This window comes from Athene noctua, chromosome Z (assembly GCF_965140245.1).
Source record: "Athene noctua chromosome Z, bAthNoc1.hap1.1, whole genome shotgun sequence".
In the NCBI taxonomy this organism is placed as follows: Eukaryota; Metazoa; Chordata; class Aves; order Strigiformes; family Strigidae; genus Athene; species Athene noctua.
The window spans coordinates 44,396,827-44,418,784 of NC_134077.1; positions in this window are offsets into that span (position 1 = coordinate 44,396,827).

Genomic DNA, 21,958 nt, shown 5'->3' on the forward strand with positions numbered 1-21,958 from the left:
GTAAAATACATAATCCTATAGGGGAAAGCAAAGTTCCATTTGTAAAATAGAGCCTGATTTATAGCACTCAGGGATTCCAAAGTGGGTGGAAGGTAATAGAGTGAGAGCTACAATACACTGTATTTCTAACAAGGGGGGACAAGGAGGGGGGGGAGTCTGGAGGAATGGAGACAAGAGTTGCATAACTAGGCTGGTACTTGCACCCACGGACCATGTGGAAGGTTAAAGTCAAAACAAGCACAGAAATGTCTCCAACAAAATGTGGTCAGCATTTTTGTGTGTGGTGCAGCTGTGCTAAACCCCAAACAAATTCACTGGCCTCGCACAACAGCAAGCAATAGGAGAATCAACCCCAAAATTTCCTTTCCACAGCAGTGGTGCAAAGACAGCTTGAAACATTGGGGTCAAGGGGAGAAGGGGGAGGTGTGAGACAGAGACTAACACTAACTTTGAAAATTCCAGTACTGCTTTAATTTGATTCATATAAAAATTTTGATAGTTGTGGATGAGAGGTCTTCCAGGATGAGAGCTCTTTTGGGATGAGAGGTCTTCCAAAATTTATCTGCTTAGAAACAAGCAAAAACCATGTTCTGCTGTCATCCTGACTAGGAAATGCAAGCAAGTCAGTCTTTTTTCTCCCTATTTAAATTTTCTCTTCCCCCCACAGAAGATAAGTGAAGTCCAAAAAGTCAGAGTAAACTGTCAGGTGATTTTTTTGTTAGTTAAGTTCAGACAAACAAACAAACAAAATGGATCTTTTTCTCCTACTTTGATCAAAGTTTGATCGAAGATATCAATGAAATATTTTTCTGAAAACCAACCATTTTTAATGAAACCCCAATTTGAGGATAAAAAATAGCTCTTCTCTACCTGTGTCTGCAATGACTAACTGGACTCCAGAACAGCTTCACATGCAGTGGAGGTCCTCTCATCCTGGGCTGAGCTCTTTGATATGCTCCCAGTAAGGAACAATATGGCACCAAGCCATGCAGGGACTTGAGGGTGACCTGCGGCAAGTGTGTCTAACCAACATTGATCTACAAGCCTTTTCTGTGGCACAGTATTGACTACCTTTCCACACTGGCAGTGAGCATGGGGCACAGGTTCCTGTCAGTAGGCACAGGGGCAACCCAGTGACAGGCAGGCATGCAGGCTGGTGAGAGCTACAGTTGCAGGGAAGCCTGCATGTCATGGCTATCTTCAATCTCCCTAAATGTGCAGTGGTGAGAAACGTGACAGCAGGAACCAGCTGGGTATCTGTTTACGAACACAATCCCTGCAACTTCACTGTTATCGGTACCTGGGAAAGCTCAGCTGAAGGCACAGAAATATGGGGGAGCTGTGCAGCAGCTGCAGTTCTGACTGCAATAGACAGGGCACCTGTTCCTCCTGCTCACTTTTCTATTTTGCAGAGGCTCCTTCAGTCTTCAGTGCACACATGTAACAGGAGGAGGGGATCCTCCTTGGGTAAAATAGCCTTTAGCTGTCTTGCCTTGCTTATCCTTTCTATTGCTGTGGTATGACTTGCAGTTCTGTTTCCAGGTTGCCTTGCCTTATCTTGCAGACAAGGTCCTCTCTCACTGATTAGCACAAGGATTCATTCCTCTTCATCCTGCTCTGTTCTTTTCAGTGCAAAATGCAAGCTGCCTACTCCTTCAGATAAAGAGTTATGGGCTAGAGCTGGATGCCCTGCTCTGCTACTGAGCTGCAGATCTGGCCATGGAATAAGCTTGTGCTACGATTTTCTCAACTGTGCTTTAATTAATTGTCACACTGCTGGTAGTTCCTGCCAAAGTCATCTAGCTGTCTCGCCAGACACATCTTTCAAAATTCAATGCTAGAGGAGAGACATTCCTGCACTTCTTTTGGGGTGGCGAGTAGGGGAGTGTAGTCCAGCTCCCCACTCATTGGCCATGGCACTGGTGTGCTGATCAAGTATGGTCCCTTTGCTGTCCCTCACATGGCTCCCAAGCCCTGCCTGCAGTAGGTTAAAGATGACGTTGTCTGAAACTTTTGCAACGTTACGAAAATGTGCAAGGGGAGAGGGGAGAAGGAGAGAACTCTTGCCTTACTGAAAGCGTTCAGTCCCAGTGGTGCTCAGGTTCCCATAGGGCAGGAGCAAGCCCCTGTATCTTGCCAGCAGGATGCCTGTGGAGAGACTTTAGCGTCCCCTGCTCTCTCTTGCTTGCTTGCAATTTGCTGAACGCATCTCTCTAACCATGGGAACAAAGCCTTCTCATTCAGGTCCCAGCCTGGTAGTCTGTGTCCCTGCTTGCCAAGGGAAAGAGGAGTAGTATGAGAGAGCAATGCACGGCATTGCCAAGGTGGGAAAATGAATGTGTCATTTCCATCTCAAAAAGTGTCGGGAAAGGGGAGACACTTCTCTGGCCTCTGGGGTCTCCAGTGCGGGAGAGGATAATCACATACTTTCTGCTTTTCCTGTATTTTGTTCTGCAAGGCTGACAGATGGTGTGTGGTGCAGCCAAGGCTGAATTCCAACTTATATCTCCTTCAGTCGCTTGCAACTTACTGAGAACAGATTCCTCCTTGGGCTGACATTTCCATCTTATCCCAAAGGGGATTTATTTTAATTTTCATTTAAAGTTTAGGCTGAGTTAGCATTGCTGCTCTGGGATTTTGCAACTGGTAAGTAAAAACTGCATCCTGGTCCAGCAGTCCTGCTGTGGACATCCAACCCAAGTGCTCATGGAGTGAGGGTTGTACTCCCAAAGGACAGTTCAGCCTGCCTGTGGTCAAAGCACACTCATGCAGTGCCTCTAGGAACTACTGCAGTAATTTTGTGCCTCTAAATTCTATGTGCATCAATTTTTAGGTCTTACAGAGATTTAAAACATTTTGAGCAAGGCTTGAACTCAGTAAATTATCTGTCTTCAAACTATGGCCAGGAAACAGGCGAACTTGGCATACGCACAGTAAAATTTCCTTGTCTGGTCTATTCTATTTGTCACATGTAAATAACCAATAAATAGCATTTATTTCCACCCACTTCTTTCACCCCATTATTTCACTATCTTGACAAGTATGCTGACACTATGTAGGAACATGTACAACTGCAGTCCATGTCCCAGAGATACTCCTGCCAAAATTAAGATGTGGCAACAAAGAGGACATATAAACAAGAGGGGAAGGAGAAAGGGACAGCAGGGACTGCGGCAACAAAATCCCACCATTCACCAGTTGACCCCAATCACCATGCAAACTATGGGAGGAGCCCAAAAAAACGGCAGACCTGATTCCTTGGTCATGGAGGGCCTCAGATTCCATAGACAGGATTTTCCAAGCTGAAAAATGACATTTTCCCTAGGTGCCTCTCATTCAGAGAGAGCCTGTGAAGGAAGTACATCACCTTGGCCTTCAGGGCACCAGATGATGCTGTTGTCATCTGCTCATGGCAGCTACAAATCTGGGGAAGCTTTTTTCTGTTTCTAAAGTCCTGAAGTGTTCAGTCTAGCACTTTTCATGTGAAAATCATGTGCCTGTCACTGGAGGCATTGCTATGCAGCACACAAGAGAAGAGGCATGTTCCAGCTCCTGCTGGAGTCCAGGGGCACCAGAAGCAGAAAATACAGTCAGTCTGAGTCATGGTCCTCTCCACCTGTCAGAGCACACACAGAGCAGATGGAAATTTGGATGGTTTGATGGTCTCTATCACCATCTTCCTCCTTACTCCTGCTATGCCCCAGTGCCTCCCTGGGGCCACAGCAGACATCAGTGAGACCCTCACTGCCAGCAACTCTTGTCCTCTGCAACTCCTAAGGCCATGTGTAAGCATGTTAGAGAGACAGTAGGAAAGGAGAGGCACCAAAGATTGAAATGGCCTACCCCAAGGTTGTGCACAAAGTCAGGAGCAGGAAAAGACCCAGGGCCCAGACTGCCTTTGGAAGGGCAGGTTTCCCACCCACTGGCCTTCCTAACAGGTATAAAACCAGAATAAATAATAAAAAACAGGAAAAGTATTGGCAGTCTCCAACTCCTCTAGATGCCAATGATATCAGGCTTCACCAGTGCCTTCACCTCCTGCACATTCACATCTCCCAGTGAATCCTTGACGTCTATTGGGGAATTCTTGTTTTCAAGTCTACTAGTGAAAAACTAGTTGTGTGTTTATACACAAGTCTGAAGGTCTGTAGATGGTAGGATGCCTAATAAAAATGGCTATTCTTATAAATCTTCCTGTTTACTTACTATGGCAGCTTCCTTAATAAATGTTCCTATGTTTAAAGTTATAAAGAGGCCACTCAAAGGATCACTAAAAGGCTTCGAAATCTCAAGGATTAGACTCAGGCATGAATTAGGTAATGGTCGTATTAACATAGCCTGTTTTTCCAAGGCAGCAGATAGCACTGTAACTAACCAAACTATGACATAAATTTGCCCCAGGAAACAGCAAAATAGCTCTGTGGGTTGTTTCAAATTACTTATCCTGTGGGAATTTTAAGAATTCCTGTTAAATAATTAAGGACATGTGAATTTGATTTCCAATCGGTCTGATGCCATGAGAACTCTGGGAATGCAGCTTTTTGAAGGAATATTGGTTCCTTTGTTGAGTGAATTTCTTCCTCAAATTTTCTAGGGTCATGATTTTTAAAGTCATTCACATCCTTAGATATTATTTTATATAGGAGTAAGAACTAAGGCTTCTAGGCCCTTGCATGTAGGAATAGAAAAATGGTCTTCTGAAGACAAACATTAAAACTTTTTTTGACCTAAAAGTCTTGGGAAAATAAAATCAGCTGGAGAAGTTCCTAGTACATATATAGAGATGTGGACTCACACAGCTGAGCAGCAGTGAAAAGTCCCTCCAACAAGCTGGAAGGTCCCAGGAACACATCTGTTTTGCTGGTGGCAGCAGACCCCTGTGCCAGCTGCCTGACAGCCCCCTGGACTGCAGGATGGGTTAAGCCTTTGCTGGGCAGAGAAGCACACCACTGGCTGGGTGCCGCCTCAGACAGCACATCCATGTCACACCAAGGCCTTTGTTGTTGGAGCTAGGCTTTTCCTCTTCAGGGAAAATAAATTGTTGACTCTCCACTGTTGTTCTACATTTTTTTTTCCAAGCACTGAGGCTTTCCTGAGACCATTTTGATGTAAACTTCACAAAATTTTGTTTTGGTCCCACAGGCCAGCAAAGGACCTCAGTTTCCTTGGCACTCAGACTTGCCACTTAGCTCCTGCTGGATGTCTCAGCTTGCCTCCAGCCCAGGACCAAACAGCACTTTCACATCTAGTGGCTGTAGCACAGGTTGTTATGCAAAAGACAATTTCTGTGTCTTCCGTGTGCTCAAACTCCTCCCAACAGAGATGTCTTTTTCTGAGGACATCTGCATTTACCAGTTGTGGGCTACTTCTGGAGCTGCTTGGCTGCATGAGGTTTAGGCACCCTGGAGGACAAAATGCAGGACTCTCCTCAGCAGCAGTCCTAACCTAGACATGATCTTGAATTCAGGTTTTAGTAATGCCACTTAAACCCATCGTTAAATGTCACTGCAGAAAATGTGAGGAGATGCTGGGAACTGGATGACACTGCCCTTCCCCACAGGAGAGGTGGGCTGTGCATAAACTGAGCCCATGTGTACCTGTTCTACCACATGGAGGAGTAGGGATGCATCCAAGTACCTACATATGTTGTAACCCTGTGGTTTTCTACAAATGTTGTTGAAGTATAGGGTTGAATTGACAGGCCTGAGAAGAAGCTGTAGAAAATACATGCAGCAGAAAGAATGAATACTAAGTCTAGCTTAAAAACTGCTAGCCTTTCTTTGTTTTATTTCAAAAGACAAATGCTGGGCTATTTTTTATTTGCCTTCTGATCTTTGAGGTTTAACATTCTTGTCATCAAACTATTCTCTGTGGCCATGAAGGCTAAACATTTACCCTTCTGTAATGCAAGCTATGAGTGGTAAGTAACTGCAGGACTGAAAGAGGAGTCTGACATAAACTACCTGCTTCCACAAGACTTGCCCTCATTCCTGAGAGTTTCAACCCTTTCTAGGATTAGTCAACAGTTCACATGCTGCCCTGGTTTTCTCTTGCTTGTAATCTCCACTCAGATTTACTGAATAATTATTTTATCATTTATTTATGTTTACCAGCAAACTAGTGGAAAGCCGCTCTCTGACTCCTTCAATGATTTATATTCTGGATGTTACAGTTTGTCATCTCAGCCAAGCAGGGATTTTTTTGTTGTTGTTTTGGCCTGTGAATTTCTTTTCCTTAAGAGCTTAAAGGGAAGGAAGCTTTGTAAAATAAAGAATTCGACTCAAAGTAGCTTCCACCTGTGGACATGGAAAAATCAGTTCCTATGTAAGAGTTTTTAATTCACAAGGGAGATCTAAAAAGATTCTTTCCTATGTTTTAGGGACATTATGGGACCCTGATTGGAGGGGAGAACCACCCTGTGATTTACTTTGCAAACAATGGAAGAGGACAGTCACTGCCCTGTTCAGTTCTGGGCTGTCACCTTTATTCCTTCCCAAGATAAAGCAGAGACAGACAACAGAGCAAACAAAGCTAATGGATTAAGGCAAATTTGGGGCTAGTTAGGCATGGTAAAGGAAGGAGTCAGTGCTCCACAGATAATTCAGGATGAAATAGCTACAGGCTTCTCCTTTGAGGCGTAAGAACAGCTCAGCAAAGTATTCTCAACTTAAATAATTCTTGGCTTTAAAATTTGCTATGACTCAATCACAGTATTTTGCAGTTTTGTGCTAAATTAACTAAACTACTCAAGATTAAAAAAACAATGCCACCCAAACTTTTGGGTTTGACACGGTTTAAAGCAAAACTGCTTTTTAAAACCTTCTGGTTTGGAACCTCATTTCAAATTAGTTTTTAAAACGTAGAAAAGTAAGTGACCACCCAGCTCCTGAAATCAAATTTAAATATTGACCATTTTTTGATGTAATGAGTAGTTATTGATCACTGGTGGTGTTAATACATAGTTGTGTTTGGCCTCAGACAGGTATTTCAGACATAAGCTTTTTGTTTCACTGAAGCTCCTTCTACATCCAGCTACTTTCCATTCAAATATCCCACATAAATCCACAATGACCAATTCAGCTGCTCTGTGCCCTGTGCAACTGCCATTCTCAAAGGTGCTAAGCAGCTATAAACTCTGTCCAGTTGACAGGGTAAGACACCTATCTCATTTCCTTCTGCTGGAACAGTACTAGCCAGAGAAGTATACTACAAACATGCCAGCTTCCCTGATCCTGGGATAAAAATATGACCCTTAATGATAACCCACGCCATACTTGATCTGTGTTTTGGGGATCTCTGCAGAAGATCACTTGTGCTTGTGCAGAGTAACTCAGTATCAGAAATGCCATTAAACAGACATGCTCCCAGATACCTGGGACTTGCTGCAGGCAGCACACATCGGGGCTGTTGCTTTTGGACTTGCCTACACCGGCAGGTCTCTGCATACAGATCTACGCATATAGGCACACGATTCATGCTCTGAATGAATGCTGCAGGACCAGCCCTTCCGATTTGCCTTGCAGTACTTTAGAACAAGAAGTGGTCAGCTGCACACTTTCCTACAGAGTGAGGCAAGAACAAGTCTGTATGTATATGACATACTTAGTCTTAAATTTACCCAGACATTTTAAATTTCTTCATCTGAGCTTCCAATTTCCTTTCACTTTCTTTCCTTTTTATGAAGAAAAAAACCCCATAGGATTTTAAAATATTTTTTGTTGAAAATGAACCATTTTTACCCCTGAAAATAAATTTTCTGAATTTATAATAGCAGCATAAATTCAAAGATCTGGAAACTGAATCTGAAAATGCAAATACATGAAAAACATAAATGATTTTTCATAATTTGGCATCTGTATAATTGTTGGATTTACTCTGTTTGGAAAGGTATATGCTTTTTAAATAATACACTAGCTACAGTAAATCAGCTCTCATCAGCTACTAGTAAACTTGGCAATAGCTGTCAGTGAAGTCTAAGGTTTCCTTATAGTGAAACAAGACCCTTTACTAGATGGCCTTTTTCCTGGCCAGATGACCCTCCTCTGCAACAAAGGTTTTACACATGTGGATACAGAATCTGGTACCTCCTCAAAGAGGAGAACCAGTACTTATCCTGATATGGTTTGCAAAAGAACAGGCTCATTCCTCCCAGCTCAACCTGTCAGTAGATTTTGGTCCTGTTGAAGCACAGGACTGAGAGCACTGATTGACTTGAGCACAGGGCAGTATTTGTTTTCTACTAGGGCCTGCTGAAATATGTCAGTGTGTGTATCTGTGCCTTGTTACTCATTCTACTGTGCTCTCTGATGCTCAGAGGGAAATCCTCTTCCCCAAAGTATTTACCATGGTTGGATGCTGGTATAAAGAGCAAAAGACTTACAGCAATTATATATTACCTTATCACCTGTCATCTGACGATCACAGCATGCATTGCAAAAGCTAAGTTTCCAACACCTCTATAGACTGGATCGCCCCAGGCACTGGAGAAAGGAAACAGTTTGGAGGAAGAGGAAGGACTCTTGCATGCTGAAACCACATGTGAAATTCACATGAATAAACCTGTAGGAAGGCATGGTCTCCCAGAAAATATGAGGCACATACTCCTTTGTGTGAGCTGGCTAACTAGAGTTATTCACGTGGTCTGGTATATCTGCCAGCCTTTCCTTAAGAACCTGTTCTGGAGGCAAAATTCTGGGCTGTCCAGACAGTGCTGTAGCCTGCCCTGTCCATCAATCTGTGTTGCTTGTAGCACTCTTAACATCCACCCCAAAATTCAGAGTACCAAGGTGTATATTGCCCTCGTGACAGGTGTTGTGAAAAGAGATTTTGAAGTTCCAGTAAATCCAGAGCCCCGCCAACTGCACAAAAATGCAGCTGATTCATACAGAAATTTGCTACTTTCTATGCCAAAAAATTCTTGCAACATCTAGATGCACAAAGGAGGTCTCCTATCTACCTGACAGGAATTGAAGCAGGATGAGTTCACTAGCTTTTTGTGTTATGACTGCACAAGCTGGAAAGACTTCTGGCCTTTTAAAACTTTCAGGATATGTGGTCAAACCAGGAGCAAGAAGCTTTATTTCTTGCTAAAATTAAAAATCCTGTTGAGACTAAAATTGCATAAATTTTAAATTCAGTTATTATTTTCTTTTTCTGACCATTCCTTTTCCTTCTGGTGGCACACTGCTACCCAACCTACCAAAAAAAATTTTAACTGTAGAGCTGAAGTAAATGCTGCTAGTGCTCTTCTACTGATAAGGTCTGATGTGACAAGCCCTTTCATTCAGCTGTCCTCATACAAGTCTATATTGCATGAATACATCCCTTTTCTAGATCTTTTTTTCTTGTGTTGATCACTTTTATGCCTTGTTCTCACTTGAGAATGTAGCTTTCTTTTTCAACCCACTGATATAAAACTTGAGCTTAAGGGTCCTTGCACTGGGGTAAACCATCTCAGTAAATCACTGCTTAACAACTCTAGGGGAGAATCATGCTTATTCCCCTCTAGCCTCCAACTTGCTCAAATCCCAGCCTGATGTTTTGTTCCAAGTTCTTACACCATCCTTTCTCTCTCTAGACCCACACCCATTGGAAAATTAACCTCTTCCCCAAGGATAGAGAAGGGCAATCTAAAGCCCTTGGGAGTCCAGCCTTTTTAAAAGTTACAAGCCTTTCCTGTCTGACACAATGCTCTGGAGGGAGCACACAGCTGAAATTGCATGAACTGAGCTTGCGTTGCAACCAGCCCAGCCAATGATTGCTAAATGCAACTCAACTTCCACAGCAGATTCTTGTCTGCAACCTGTAAACAGCATCTCTCCATGGTGAATCTGGGGGTTGGTGCAGTTTTGGGGACAGGTATTTGATGCAAGGTTGATGTGTTCACCAAGAATTAGAAACACTCCACTGTAAAATCACTCCTTGAATAGAGCTGCAGCATGTCCTCACCACCTTCTAAGACTTCTCATTCACTATTTCAGCTTGTGCATTTTGGTTGTGTGAAGTGTTTGTATCTGTCTCCACATATGAAAATACAAAAGAAAGAGGGTATTTTGCTGGAAACTAATTCAACTATCTGATAACCTTCTCTGTGAAATGGATTTCAAGCAGGCCCTCCAAGGTGCATCAAGCACAGGAATGTCCTGATCCAGCACAGAGTTCCAGAACATTTAGGTGCAACCTAACTGAAAACACATCACCTTCATAAGACTTTGCTTGACTGAAGACACAGCACACAGTGAGGTCTACTGAGAAATAAGCAGAAAAAGAGAGTCTAAGTATCATGTCTTGCATGATTTGCCCCCTCTACCCCAGTAAAGGGCCAGCACTCACCACTTTAAGCCCCTCCAAGCCCCGGAGTGCCATCGCAAACAGCCAAGATCGCAGCCCTTCCCACTCACATGTTCAGCTCTGCAAACCCTGAAAGAGTCAACTGGAACAACTCTCTGGGACAAAGATGATGCTGTTGCTATCCCTCCACCTACTCAAGTCCCTACCACCAACTTTTGGCAGTCAATTTCTACGATTTTCCCCTGCTCCTTATCCCTTAAGAATACAATTCAGTCCCCAGAAAGTCAAACACAAGCTCTAAGAGCTGTTCAGTTAATTCAGCCAAAGGAAAGTTCCAGTTGTTTTTCTTGGATGACATACAGGATTTGATGAAAACAAAACGGTTTTAGGGCCTGATCCAACTCAGAGAGTGCTCCCACTGCATGCTGTCTGAAAAAAAGATGCAAAGACACAGACCTCATACTGTGGCCAAGAGATTTCAAAGTTTTTTAGAGGAACACTTGACACTCATTTATTTCTAGACTGAGCACCCAAGTCCATTAACTATTCTGGAAGAATTTAGCATTAGTAGACAGTATCAAAATCAGACAACAAACCTGCAGGAAAAGTATGGTAGTTCCTATCTGTTCCAGCATGGGTCTTCAGACATGAGAGTTAAAAATACATACAGTTCTGGAAGATCCATTACTGGTTTTCTGTACCCCCAGCAAGGAGTGCAAAGACTTTTCTGGTACATCAGGAGAGGGCATGAAAAATACTGAAAAATGGAAAAAGAATTTGCTGTTCCAATGCACGTCATTAGATACAAAAGATAAAGGCCTCTTGAGGGTTACTGACAAGACAGAAAAAGTTAAAGGTAAGGGGGGCTGGGGTATTCCCATAAATATGTATTGTAAGGAGCAAAATGCAAAAAAAGGAACAAAAATCTTCAGACAGAAGACAATCGCTGCGTGCTACAGAAGTATCAAAACTGTTATGAAAAATCAGGAAAGAACAGCATGAATTGGTTAATTATTAAATAGGACATAAACTCCTACCATTCATCCCCAGTGTACAGTTAGGAAAAAGACAGTATTATGCAAATTATGAAACATACTGCTAGTCCTGAGCTATTTAAAATTCTATTATTTACTGAAATTAAATGCAAGCTAAGAAGTTCAGAAATATTTCTTAATATGCTTTTGCCTCAGGAAAGGTCACTTGTTGCAGGACAATTCATTCCAAAGGGGATGCTCGATACCTTTAACTTGTAGCTCTTTCAGTCATCAGGTTCCCACCATCCACAAATTGACCAGTTTATTACATGCAGACAAAACACTTGAAGTCTTAGAGATACTTGAAGCAAGCAATCCCTGTCCTAAAGCAAGTAATCTCCATTCCTACCTTCAGTTCAGATATCATGTTCAGTATTGAGGTTGTAAAACTATCTGGAGAAATTTTGTCTCATATTTTCTCAGACGCAGCCCCTGAAGGCCTTGGGCATGAGCCTTTCAGGTGTAGAGGCAGGAACAGATGTGGTCTGTGAGTCAATATTTTCTTGTGGTGAGCTACTAAAGAAATTGTGATCTCCAAGATCTTAAACACAATTATGCAGTCCTGATGAGGTGCTAAAAGACTGCATGACACAGTCCCTAGAAGGAGAAAGGAAGGCACAGGGCAGATCCCAATTTCAAACTTCATCCAAAAGACACTGGTCATTTAGAACTTTGCACGTGGATGTCAGCTAATGTTTGTCATGGACAAAAGATCTTGTAACAGTTTCTCCCACTCTGGGACCACAAGCACCATCAAAAGAGCCTAAACACTTTGCTATGCCTCAGTTTCCTCCCTTGGGTCTTTCATCTGCCAAACTCTGCAGGACACACATTGAGGTCCACAGCATTACACAGCTGAGGCTCTTGGCCAATTGGTATTTCTAGCAGAAGAGCAATCACAGGCATATTCAGCGCGCACTCTTGCATTGCTCCAAAAGCACACAGCTCCTTGCCAGACACAGCTATGGCAACTCCTTACTGATAGCTGATATGGCTCCTGAACTGGAGGAGAAAACTGGAGGAGAAAACCTCTGAAACCCTGTTCAAACCTGCTTATGGAGGGTTTGAGAAGAAGCTGGGTGTCTGCTAGCTAGTACCACTGGACCTCATAGAGTCCTAGAAAGCAGGACCCTGGTCTCAGGCTAGCAAAACTAGCAGCATCTGGCACACCTCAGCTGGTGCTTGCTAACGGGGTATAAATAAAAGAAAAGAACTCTGGGATTCATTGACTAGACCTACAAGGAAACATGAGGCCGCTCTGTCTGTCGCATGTTCCGACTAGCTTATTAGTCTGTCTTCTCATTAATGAAGAGATATCTGTTGGCTGCTAATCCAATAGTTGTGCGGTCTTTCAGGGACTCATGCAATGTTAGAACAATTTGTTATTTTATGCCCTTTTGTGCTCCTGGGTGGTTATTTAGCTTTCAGGCCCCCAGAGTGGTCCTAAGGAGCTGCATATCCTGGGCACATCCTCCACCTCCCGATGGGGCTTTCCAGGTCCCACCTAGAAACAAATAAAGATCCTGACATTTGCTTACATGCCTTCTCATTCCCTCTGGATGCCTGTGATAGAAAGAAGTGCCAACATGTCTCTCCAGTACTGTCATCCTTCAGAGGCTTTGCATTGCCACTTCTGCCGCCACCATCATGCTACTCTTCCACAGAGTAGCATGCTGCACCCAAGTCAGTGACAGCATCCAAAATCTCCCAAAAGCTTCTGGACAGGTGATCTGTTTTGCTACTAAATACTAGACTTTGCTTGTCCTAAGTAGCATGAAAGAAAACACAGTGTCATTTTCTTTAAAAAAGGTACTTTTATATTATTCGGGAAGGATCCTTTTTCTCTGAAGTCAGGACATACAGGTACATTCAGTATGAGCAAATCAAGAGTCGTATTTTCTTCTTTTGTTGTTGTCCTCCTTTCCATACCATAGTCAACACAACCAACATCACTCTTGTAACAGAGCCTGAAACACTTCTAGAAGCAGCACACTTTGGGGTGAGAGGCCCACTACAAGGCCCAGGACCTTCACATCCACCAGCCACCCATGCTCAGGCAGCTGAACCATTCTCAGCTCATGGCTACCACAGCAATGCCACAATATGTCCCCAAGCAGGCTGCTTCAGGGCTAATTTAGTCCCAATGCGTGGATATCATGGCAGTGAGCATATATGCTGCAAGAAAAAAGCAGAGTTGAGGAAGGTCTGCCAACAGTAGAGCAGTGCCCCAGCCCAGTCTGAGGAGGAACACCATGTGTTTAATTTCAGTGCTGCCTCTGGAGGACCCTCAACCAAAGGAATAGGCCAATCTGGGTCAGCCTGACCTATGAAATGTGCAGCCAAGGCCATCATGGCCACAGGTGAAGGAGTGGGATTTCCTAACTGCAGAAGAAAATAAAGCAAAGGCATCTTTTACCGGAAAAAAATCACTCTGACTTCTACTTGGCTGTCAGCTCCTAGATTGCACAAGTGAAAGAGAGGCATATAAAATTTCTTATTGTCAAAGTGGACAAGTTGTACATAAACTTTATTTTAACCTATGATTTCCTACCATAGAAGCCCTTCCTATTCTCTTTTCCCCTTCTGATGCATGTCCTTTCTGGCTGCAGTGCTCTGGGCATGGCATTACATAGAATAAGCAGATGATGAGCAGATTATTACACACAGAATCACACACAGAATCATCTAGGTTGGAAAGGACCCTGGAGATCATCTAGTCCAACTGTTCGCCTAGCACAGTTCCCACCTACAGCATATCCTTAAGGTCTAAATCGACCCTACTCTTGAACACCTCCAGAGATGGGGACTCCACCACCTCCCTGGGCAGCCCATTCCAACACCCAACAACCTGTTCTGTAAAGAAATGCTTCCTAATATCTAGTCTGAACTTTCCCTGGTGCAACTTGAGGCCATTCCCTCTTGTCCTGCAGCTTTCTACTAGGCTAAAGAGGCTCAAACCCAGCTCTCTGCACCCTCCTTTCAGGTAGCTGTAGAGGGCGATGAGGTCTCCCCTCAGCCTCCTCTTCTCCAGACTAAACACCCCAGTTCCCTCAGCCGCTCCCCGTACGACCTGTGCTCCAGACCCTGCACCAGCTCCGTTGCCCTTCTCTGGACATGTTCGAGGAACTCAATGTCCTTTTTGTAGTGAGGTGCCCAAAACTGAACACAGGCATCGAGGTGCGGCCTCACCAGTGCCGAGTACAGGGGTAAGATCCCTTCCCTGTCCCTGCTGGCCACGCTATTGCTGACACAAGCCAGGATGCCATTGGCCTTCTTGGCCCCCTGGGCACACTGCTGGCTCCTGTTCAGCCGGCTGTCAATCAACACCCCCAGGTCCCTCTCTGACTGGCAGCTCTCCAGCCACTCCTCCCCAAGCCTGTAGCCCTGCTGGGGGTTGTTGTGGCCCAAGGGCAGCCCCCGGCATTTGGCCTTATGGAAACTCCTCCAGTTGGCCTCAGCCCATGGCTCCAGCCTGTCCAGGTCTCTCTGCAGAGCCTCCCTACCCTCGAGCACATCAACACTCCCACCCGACCTGGTGTCATCTGCAAACTGACTGAGGGTGCACTCGATCCCCTCGTCTAGATCATCAATAAAGATGTTAAACAGGAGTGGCCCCAAAACCGAGCCCTGGGGGACACCACTCCTGACCGGCCGCCAACTGGATTTAACTCCGTTCACCACAACTCTTTGGGCCCGGTCGTCCAGCCAGTTTTTTACCCAGCAAAGTGTGCGATTGTCCAAACCTCGAGCAGCCATTTTTGCCAGAAGAATGCTGTGGGAAACGGTGTCAAAAGCCTTGCTAAAGTCCAGGTAAATTACATCCACAGCCTTTCCCTCATCCAATAAGCAGGTCGCCCTGTCACAGAAGGAGATCAGGTTTGTCAAGCAGGACCTGCCTTTCATAAACCCATGCTGACTGGGCCTGAGCATCTGGTTGTCCCTCATGTGTTGCATGATGTTTAGGATGAGCTGCTCCACCAGCTTCCTGGGCACCAAAGTCAGGCTGACAGGCCTGTAATTTCCCAGTTCATCCTTCCGACCCTTCTTATAGATGGGCATCACACTGGCCAATTTCCAATCAGTTGGGACCTCCCTGGTCAGCCAGGACTGCTTGTAAATGATAGAAAGTGGCCTGGCGAGCACCCCAGCCAGCTCCTTCAGCACCCTCGGGTGTATCCCATCTGGTCCCATAGACTCGTGTATGTATATGTGATGCAGCAGGTCACTGACTGTCTCCTGGATTGCAGGGGGGTCGTTCTCCCAGTCTCTGTATTCTGGCTGTGGAGGCTGGATTCCCTCAGTACAACTAACCTTGTTATTAAAGACTGAGGCAAAGAAGGCATTAAGCACCTCAGCCTTCTCCTCATCACTTGTTACCAAATTTCCTCCTGCATCTAGCAGGGGATGGAGACTATCCCTCGTCTTTCTTTTGCTACTGACATACTTATAGAAATTTTTCTTGTTATCCTTGATTGCAGAGGCCAAATTAATTTCCAGTTGGGCTTTAGCCCTCCTGATTTCTGCCCTGCATAGCCTCACAGCCTCTCTGTAATCACTGTGTGTGGCTAGCCCCTTCTTCCAAAGGCTGTAAACTCTCCTTTTCTCCCTGAGTTGCAGCCAAAGCTCCCTGTTCAGCCAGGGTGGTCTTCTCTGGCTCTGGCTTCTCTTACAGCACCTGGGGACTGCCTGCTCCTGAGCCATTAACACTTCCTTCTTAAAGAGTGCCCAGCCTTCCTCGGCCCCTGTACCCTTCAGGAGAGTCTCCCAGGGGATGCTTTCAAGCAGGTGCCTAAACAAGACAAAGTCAGCCCTTCTGTGGTCCAGGATGTCAGTCCTGCTTAGCTCTCTCCTGACCTCTGTGGGAATAAAAAACTCTATTATTTCATGATCTCTGTGCCCTAGCTGGCCTCCAACCTCCATCATCCACTAGCCCTTCTCTGTTCACAAAGAGGAGATCCAGCAGGGCACCTTCTCTGGTCAGTTTATTCACCAGCTGCGTCGGGAAGTTGTCTCCCACACATTCTAGGAATCTCCGGGACCGGCCTCGTTCTGCCGTGTTGTATTTCCAGGAGATGTCTGGGAAGTTAAAGTCACCCACAAGAACAAGGACAAGCGATTGTGAGGTTTCACCTAAGTGCCTATAAAATATCTCATCCATCTCTCTGTCCTGGTTGGGTGACCTATAGTAGAACTCCTACTACAACATCTGCCCTGTTGGCCTTCCCCCTGATTCTAATGCAAAGACACTCAACCCTCTCTTCACTACACCTGGGCTCGAATCAATCATAACAGTCCTTAACACACAGAGCCACCCCACCACCTCTCCTTCCCTGTCTGTCCCTCCTAAAGAGCTTGTAGCCATCAGTTGGCACATTCCAGTCATGGGAGACATCCCACCATGTTTCTGTAATAGCAACAACATCGTAATTTTCCTGTTTCATCATGGCTACTCTTCCTGTGTGTTACCCATGCTGTGTGCATTGGTATACATGCACTTCAGATGGGCCGATGTTTTGCCCCTTTCCCCCTTCAAATCTAGTTTAAAGCTCTGTCTATGAACCCAGCTAACTCCTGTCCCATAATCCCCTTCCCTCTCTGGGACAGGTGCATCCCGTCCAATGTCAAAAGATCAGGTGCCCTGTATACCAACCCATGATTGAAGAATCCAAAGCCCTGATGGTAACACCAGTCTTGGAGCCACCCATTCATCTGCTGAATTCTCCTGTAATCTTCCTCATCCATCCCCCCAACCAAAGGGATGGAGGAGAACACAGTTTGTGCCCCCGACCCCTTAATCAGTTTTCCCAAGGACCAGAAGTCTCTCTTCATTGCTTTAGGCCTTCTCCTGGTGATGTCATCACTACCTACCTGAAAAACCAGGAGAGGGTAGTAATCCTTTGGTCTCACTAGGGTAGGGAGTGTTGCTGTGAGGTCCTTGATGTGGGCCCCAGGGAGGCAGCAGACTTCCCTGTGAAGCGGGTCTGGTCTGCATATGGGGCCTTCGACACCCCTTAGAGTGGAGTCACCCACTACAGTGACTCTTCTGGGGTTCTTTTCAGACCTGGTTTTAATACCTGGTCTGAAGTGACCTGGCCTTGGTGAACCTTGGTGTTCTTCGTTTGTCTCATTTTCTTCCTCCTTCTCTTCTTTGTTCAAAAGTTCCAGGGCCCTGAATCTATTGTGAAGGGGCACCATGGAGGGTGAGTGAGGTAGGGAGAGGATTTTCCTGCCTCCCCGAGCAGGGACCTGTTTCCAGCCTCCCTCGTCTCTTAGGGCCCCTCCTTCTGCCTGATAGGAAGAGGGTGAGGGATTACCTGCCTCGTTTGGAGCTTCCATTATCCCCTGTTGCTTCAGGGGTGCTATGGTGTTACTCCACCAGTCAATTTCCCGTTCATACTCCCTAATACTTCTTAATCTCTCAACCTCTTCTTTGAGTTCCGCCACCAGGATGAGCAGGTCATCCAGCTGATGGCAGCACACACAGGTGCTGCCCCTGCTGCCCTCCGGCAGGACCGACAGGCTCAGGCACTCCCTGCAGCCCGAGACCTGAACCTCTGCATGTTTGCGTGGCAGCTCCGTCTGGGTCGCCACGTTCTTTCTGGCGGTGGCTTTGATGCGAGTGGAGACCATGGTTCGGTCTACTCATGGAGGACCATAAAGGGGCTAGCTTGGATAAGCTCAGGAACCTGGAGAGCATCTGCGCCCTGTCTGCTCAAACTGCCACGCAAACTGATGCGCCTCACACTTCTGACGCGCCACGCCCTGTTTGCCCACCCTGGTCACTCGCGCTCCCTGGAGGCTGCTCTTTTACGTGAGGGCGTGCGACATTGTCACCCCACTCCGAGTCCCCGCTGCTCTCGTTCGCAGCAGCTTCGCCTTCCTGCTCAGGGCGGGGAGCGGCGACTTGAGGCTCTCCCTCTTCCCTGGGCTTCTGCCTTCCCGTCTTGCGGTTTTGCCGCGAGTTTTTGATGCTTTCAGGAGGGTCCCCCGCCGCTGTCCTCCTCCTCGGAGCCCTCTCCTCAGCAATTAGTCCAAGTGGATAATTGCCCCATAACTCCTCTAGTGTTACAGAACAACACTATTTTTCCATTGATACATGAATATGCAAGAAACAGTCTATATTGCATAACAAAGGGGCCACCTACCAAAGCTGTACCTTGCAGTCAATAGTCTGCGGACCCTGTGGGCCCACAGGTGCCATACCGGATCTGCCTGTTCTGGGTGGAGGGTTTGGACACATCAGCAATGTCTAAAACAGTGCTGGGTACATGTGTTTATTACCCTCAAATTTTCTGTAAGGGTCTGCAACCAAAAATGGTAAAGTCACTATGTGAGAAGACAACCTGACTCCAACCAGGAGAACATCACACAGCTTGCCATACGTCACTTTCCAAGAAGAATAGACTCCAGTGCTTTGCCACAATTTAAAAATAAATCCAGGAAGTGTAATGTAAGCAGGCACCATAGAATTAATATACAATGGAACTGAAAGTCTTTTAATTCACAGTGAATATTGGCTGACGTTAATTATATTCTTCATTCAGGAATCTTCAATGTAGGACAAAGGAATATGATGACACAAACTGAAAGGTATTTGATAATGGTCATCTGATTAGGAAATGTATTCTCCAGGCCTTGCTCTTGCTGCACAGCTGGTGTTCAGAGCCAAAATTGTCAGCTCTGCTCAGCAGTTTGAAGCATGAGGCAGATAGAACATAGGACCTTTCAGGTATGGTTAAGATGGAAAGGGCCTGAAGTCACTGTCTGTATCCTGAGGTTTTGCTGATGGGGTGTCTTCCACATGGCTCAGGTTCCTGTGCCAAATGAGCCTCACTCCTCACATCAAGGGTGGTATCTCAGTGGTATAGATCAAGGACTCCAGCTGCACGGGTGAGAGACCATATAGGGCCTGGTCCATTAGAACTATTTCAACTCCTGAAAGAGCAGACATGCACTCTGACAAGCTTTTCCTAATCAGAAAATACGGACAGCACATGGTAGTAGAAAGTCACTGTAGAGTCAAGAGCAGCCTGTTTGCTTTTGCCATGGACAGCTTGAACGATGGCTCACATGCATCCCATATTTGTGTCAGATGCTATGCATAGCTCAGGAAATAGTAGTCTACCTGCTGTGTAAAGAAAGGCAAAGTCACATTGCATACTGGAGCTAGAGCACAGGCATGTGCAGTGTATCATCCTGGCAGCAAGAAGCAGACCAACCTGACAGAGGGCAGAACAATGGGCTTTGACTAGTTCACAAAACTTTCCCCATGCTCCATGATTGTGCTGTGCAGTGGTCCAGGGCTGACTTAGGCCTAGTTCTCCTTCAGAGAGCATTTTTGTACAGTCTGTCTTCTGCCCCAGAGTATCTCCTCAGAGGAAGCAGGTGAATAACACAGTCTCTCATCATCATGTTCAAAGCGTACCACATTGGCTGTTACAATGGGACACCTTGTGCTATGTGATGACACAGAAATGGCTGGATAAAATTGTGCTTGGACCTCCACTTCCCTGAGTCAGGATGAACAGCATGATGGTTAGCCCTTTGCTTCAGACAGGTGTCCAGGGTGATCTTGGGCATGTCACTTATTGTATCCTGTCCATTTCAGTAGTCACCTCATGAGTGGACCAAAGATATGTCTTCTGCTCATAAATCTAATCCAATGGTGCTAAGTGCTAGGAAGAGTCCTCCAGGAGACTCTTTGCAGGCAAAGACTCAGGAGACCCTGAGGTTTTCCCTGGAGTCATGCATGTGTCTGTGTATTTTTTCCAGGATGCAGAACAGCACTGGGGAGGGTTTACAGCTTAGGCTTCCAATTGCCTTTGTGCTGCTTGCCCTCCTCCTTATATGCTCCTCCTGTCCCTGTATAGCCATCCCTAACCTGCCAAGTTCCCTTTCCTGAAGTGTTGATTCTCAGCAAAGTTGCACTACAGTGCCAAACCCAAGAACTTTCAACATCCACTTGGAAAACTCTCCACTCTTTTTAAGATAGAGAGATGGTGTCCCATGTGCTTTATTTCCAGGAAAGGAAATGGCTATCCACAGGGAAGAGAGATGGCACAGCCACATCTTTGGCAGTCTGTGCCATGGAGTGACACAATATGATTGCAATCCAGCACAAGTGGCCCAGCTTCATTCAGCAGACTGCGTTAGCACACTACTGTAGAAATTACAAGGTCATGGACTGTAGTTCTTTAATATCAGGTAACTACACCATGCCACCCTGTTCACAAATTTATCGTGTTACAGCATAAAACTACCTAGTTCTTCCCTTCCCAGACGGGAAGTGCTCACACAACTTAATTTCGGTGGTGGTTAGAAATCAGACTAATTTCCAGCTTAAACTCAGACACTGAAATTGAATGGTGTTGCAGTGTTGAGAAAGGTTGTGAGACTTGCCAACAGGGTACCTCTAAATGCAAGGCCGAATGTTTTGCTTCGCTTTCAGGCATTTAAGAGAGTAAGCAATGCCACCTACTGGCGCCAAAATGGAAGATTTAACGGCTCTAGGGGGTTGGTGCGCTGGAAAGATCATAAAGGATCACTGTTCTTCAGATGGTCTTTAGCAGCTGAAAGCGAGGTGAAAGCAAACCAGAGCTTTTCTCTTCACAAGTGTTACTCGGCTAAGCTCTGTAGGAAACATTCAGCAGCTGACTTGCTTTCACCATTAGACAATGAATAGTGAGGAAAACAGCAACTAGATCTGGTGTTGATGCACAGTCTGCATTCCAGGGCAGCCCCTGAACTTCCTCAGAAGGTGAACATGCAGTGGTTAGGTGATATTACTACTTTGCCTAGCAATATTTGTGGGTGAGCATAAACTCGGTGTCGGAAAAGCCTCTGAGGAAGGCAAGAATCTCATGCAGCTTCAGGGACTGAAGGATCAGGATTTCATTTCAGAAGAATAAGTCATAGATGGAAATTTAAGGCTATGCGTCAAATACTGAGTGGCTTGGTGGATGGGCAGCTGAGCAATTCCACTCTCATAACACATGGATGCAAAAACATTTGCAAATAATAGGCTTAAAACACAAAAGAAAAATTACAAACCCTGTAACTAAACTAAGGAAGTCCCTAGTACAGGATATTCTGTTTGCGTGGGTTCCCTCATCCCACCTCCAGAGCATAGAGTGCACTGAGGTAAGCACTTATGCAAAAGCTAATGCATCAGTGGAGAGCATTTCCAGGGTGTGGATTATTTTCTAGTCCTGCTCCCTCTGAAATCATGAGAGGAAGGTAGGGTGCTGCAGCATGAATCTGCAAAGCCTCCTCCTGATTCAGAGGGTATGCTGGCCTCCAAGGAGCAGGGGAGGCAACACCCTGAGAGATTACTGCCAGAAACCAAGCCAGAGAAGGTCAGCTGCATCCCCTGGCAGGGTGAAGGAGGATGCCAAGAGCTGGCATTGCACCAAAGGCCCTGGGAGGGCAGACTCCATGCTTTTCCTTCAGCAGCCACCAGTCTACCTTTCCCTGACTCTGTCAAGGGTAGCTGTGGCCATTTTGTCAGCCCTTGTTCTTGAAAGCACAGGTATTTGTGTCCCTAGCTGCACCTGAGAAGGGCTTTTCCCTTGGTTTGCCAAATTGAATTGTGGCAGAGATACACAAAGTATGTACGTGGGCATACAACCAAGATG